Here is a 4,744-nt window from a genome sequence, read left to right on the forward strand (position 1 = left end):
TTAAAATCTATACTAATAAAACAGCCCTCCAGTGGCACAGCGGTATGTCTGCAGACTTAAAACGCTAGAATCCGGGTTTCGATACCCGTGGTGGTCAAAGCACAGACAGCTCATTGTGATGCTTTGTGCTTAATTTCAAATAAACAAATGAACTTATGTCGGGAAAATAGGTTAATCCTCTTATCTATTAAAATTGAAAACACAGCCATCTGCAGGAGCTATTTAGGTTTCATTCAATACAAGTCTTTGCATTTTATCCTCGACATAGCTCCAAGAGGAAGAAAACTTAGAGACCTGAAACTTTTCATGCATACTAAGGGAATTCTGAAGTATTATTTTTTCTCCCTATAATCGTGATTGTAGACACTGACGAGAGTCTTTAAGAGAATTTTTGAGAGATAAGCCGTGAAGAAGGTCGGCAAACGTAAGGGGTAGCTCTTCTTATCCAGATGTTGTGAAATGGATGAGGTCGACGAGGGGAGACAGAAAGATCCAGACATGCATACGGAGTATGAAGTTCACATCGTGTGAATTTAGGAATCAATTTGTATTTTAAGTAAACTTTATTCAGATAGATTTTAAAGGAATAATTTCAGGGGGAAGGGGACCATCAGGTCCTTAGCCCGTTAAAATACAAATGATCCGGACGTAAATCGAACACGCAGCCTTCTGATCTGGAGTCAGACGCGTTACCATTGCGCCACCGGATCTTTCTCTCTCTCCTATAGCCCTTAAGCAATAAAAAAAAAAGAGAAGTATATGCTGCCATCTGTCGCTTGGTACAACAAATTGTTAGGTAATAAGTGTTTAATAATAATAACAGTTTTGTAACAACAGGTTGTTTTTTAAAGAAAAAAACGTATAAAAGTGTTAGAATTCATATTATTGGCGGAAAATATGATATTTAAATGTTTGTTCGTTTGTATTTCTGATTTTCAAATTGATAAAAAATATTTTCAAATAAAAATAGTTATTACCAGTGCAGCGAAAAAACAAATTTGAAATAAAAGTCAAATTTGATTTTTCGCTGCACGGGTAATAACGACTTTCCTTTAAAAAGATTTAAAAAATTGAAGGAGATACGAATGATGCAAAACTTTCATAGAATCATTTTTGAACGAGCAGTTCAACTGCGAGTTTCACCAGAAAATGTGAAAAGAGGTAACGCCTACTCATAAAAAGTATTACAAAAGGTAAGGGATATCATGTTTAATTAGCCCATAATAAATGTTGTTTAAGACCTATAACGTAGGTAAATTAATATGTACTGAGCGATAAAAATCTTTAATTGTGGAACTCCGTTTTAAAATAGGTATTTAGGCAACAGTCATAACAATAACTGACATCTGGTATTAAAGTTATTAAATACATAGAATTGTGATGAATATAGAATATAAATCGATTGCTTCGATATAATAAACATAAGAAAAATACATTATAGGTATTATGTAGAGAAAAAAATAAAGGGATATTTCATACTTCGAATACATTTCAAAATTAATGGTTTCATTTTGCATCGAAACCACATAGATACTGTGTTTGTGTAAGTTTCTAAATATTCTCTTGATTCTATATTCCAAACTAGGTTGAGTAGTTTGGCTAGCTGAGAGAGTGATTGATTATACTAATTATATAGAGGGGTGAACAAGAGTTTAGGTTTTATTCTGTACAACGTTTTTTAAAAATCTGTTGTTACTAAACTGTTATTACTTTACATTTTTTAAACAAAACCACGCATTAAAGTGTTAGAATTCATATTATCATTTCCGCTAATAATGTAAAACAACAACAGTTTTGTAACAACAGGTTTTAAAAACCACACATAAAAGTGTTAGAATTCATATTATTGGCGAAAGTGATTATATTTAAATGTTTGTTCGTACTAATTTTATAGAATGCTTGAAAACAGTATGCCTTTTTTTTCAGTATTAGTACCTCTATGCATTTGGCATGTATTTTTACATGAAAAGCGAAATTTTGATACTTTCTGTTTAAAAATAGCTAAACATTGGCCTTCTGTTCAGGTAATACCCGGGCAACACCAGGTAAGGATGGCTAGTATTTAATATATTTAATTTTATTATTTCTAACTTTAATTTTTATTATTATACTTTTATTATAACGAACGTTTTGAATTTTTTAGCTTAATATATGTATGTAGGACTAACCTAAAACTTACAGACTGGTCGAACCTCTTGAGATATTATTGAGTTTACTGCCGAAATATATAATTAATAGCGAGAGTACCCAAATAATGAAACAATACATTTTAAACTTTACAAGCAAGAACGTGAGAAAAGTATACTTAACAAACTATACTCGCTACTGGGTTGATTTTTCAATTTCGCTCTAAATAGGTAACTTTCTGGGATCGGAAGCTAATGTTAGCATATTCCTTGACAGAAAATACACCTTGCATTGTTTCTAATAGTTAGGTATTTGCTGTCTATTGATGATAGTGAAGAAAAACGTTTTAAAGTCATCCCTTTATCCACATCTGTTTTCACGAGCTAGACCTTCATGTTGTTTAGAAGAAAGCAGAGCTTCAAATGAGCGTACAACATTTCTAGTAATGACGTTTGTCTATTCTTCAAACGTTGTCTCAACTCCATTTCATTTCTACCATCAAGTACATGGCAGAACTGTGAAAGCATCAGTGTCAACTATAATTGATAACATCAAATAAAAGGGTGGAGGTTGGGAGTTCTGTAGAAATTAAGGGTGGTTTAGTTCTACTGTAAGAATATTATATTATTTATAACATCAATTGAAAGGATGGAGGTTGGGTATTTTACTTTGTAAAATATTTTATCGAATTTTTATCGGGTTGGTTTAATTCTACATTAAAGTTATTTCTAAGTATTAAGAGTCACTGCCTTCCCACAACTGACTGCAGACAGCGAAAGGTGGTTGGTTTGAGACGTTGCGGTACAAACACTGAACTCCCAACCCTTAACTGATTCTCCTTAGTTGCTGGCAAGTTTTCCTGGATTTTGCCTGGTAGATGGAATATCCCCAATGCATTTGGGTGCTATGACCACAGGCATTATCCAATTTGACATAATTTTTCTTTAAGGACGACAGTAAGAAATGGTAGCGGAGGCGTGGTTTTGAAGTTCAATTATATTGTGCTGTTTTGGTTTATATTATATTCATTATTGTTTTATAATGCTTATTTTAATCGCTTATGAACAGTTAATGTATTCCATAGTATTGTATTTATTGATTTCTAAGGAAATGACAGGGAAATGAATAAGTAATACCTTTGTAAGAAATTTTTGGGAACATCAGAAAGTCAATAATACAAGGAACACGATGATTTAATGATAGTTTTTAATAATTAAGATTATAAATAAAGGCTGAAGAGTCTTGAAGCTGGAAACCCCTGAGAATTCTTAAAGGTTTAAATATTTGTTTATTTTGAAGTTAAACATAAAACTACACAATGAATATCTGTGCTCTGCCACCGCTGTGCCACTGGAGGCGAAAGGTTTTAAGATCAAGTGTGTGAATTAATATTATGTACGTAAAGTTCTTAGTATCGTAAATTCAAATGCTAATTTAAATGAAAATTATTTAAGCTTTAAAATAAATGAATTCAAGAGAGTACGGAAGGTTGTTCGAATTTAATAAGAAAGATTTGTATATGCTGGTCCAGAAATGTGACGCCGCAAATTCAAGACGAAGATCCACTAGCGACATGTTTAGCACCTATATGTTTGATTTGTGGTAAATTATCAATCATTCAGCAGTGTAATATTGCCACAAATAGATCTATGGCTCGAGGAATTAAAAAAGCGAATATTTTATGAAGAGAAGTTCATACAGCGATGTTGTTAAAGTATGTAGTCTTACAAAAGATAATTTTGATAATTGAACTACTCAGTATTTTCCATTGTAGCGAAAGATCACGAACAGTAGAACGTCAAAGACAGAAATATTTTCGAAAACACACACATTAACAGAATTAGGAGCAACAACGACACTTTAGGCGCACATGTTCTAAATAGCCAGGTCAAGCAGTAGCACCTTCCGCCATAAAGGTGATGGACTGTCACTTTTATAGCGCATAAACAGCTAAAAGTGTTTAGCGAGCCTCGGATCTTCCGATCCGTCGATTCCTAGGCCACAACTACTTTCCTCCCTTTTTTGCAGTGAAAAAAAAAGACAAATAAACTTAGCATTTCTTCACATGTTCTCTTCAAAGGTATAAGAAGAAATAAAAATATAACTTTGACTAGACGCTATCCCCTCAGGTGGCTAAATGGCAAGTTTGAGCGTTTAATAACGATTAAAATCGGGTTTTGATACCAGCGGCGGATAGAAAACAAACAAAATTATCTAATAAAATTGTACTTTGCATCGGTTGGTATATCACACATAAGAATACTTACTGATGCTCTACGGTTATGGATTAGATCCCAGACACTTCAGGAATATTTTATTATTTTTGAAATGTAACCATTATGAAAATACGATAGGATATTCAAACAATACAAAAATATAAACTAGATCAAATTGACAAGTCATTTCTCGATCATAATTATAAAATGAAAAAAAGATATATCAGTGCTTCAACTTAGAGATAGATGGCGGTAACACAGTGTAAAATTGACAAGAACGATCTTAAAACATCAGTAGATTTTTGTTCAAACAAAATTGATGAATTTATAAAAGTGATGTCAGAAATCATGGCTAATATAAAAGATATTAAACAATAAAATCGGGAACTAATGTTGCAAAA

The 4,744-nt window shown here is 32.5% G+C and overlaps 1 non-coding gene across 1 annotated transcript; it reads right to left on the bottom strand.

The window, feature by feature from the left end:
- Positions 1 to 638: 638 nt before the first annotated feature.
- Trnaw-cca lies at positions 639 to 710 on the bottom strand. Its single transcript has one exon. It is a non-coding gene; the product is annotated as a tRNA-Trp (tRNA).
- Between the last annotated feature and the right edge of the window lie 4,034 nt (positions 711 to 4,744).

Source organism: Limulus polyphemus, unplaced genomic scaffold (assembly GCF_000517525.1).
Source record: "Limulus polyphemus unplaced genomic scaffold, Limulus_polyphemus-2.1.2 Scaffold258, whole genome shotgun sequence".
Classification (NCBI taxonomy): Eukaryota; Metazoa; Arthropoda; class Merostomata; order Xiphosura; family Limulidae; genus Limulus; species Limulus polyphemus.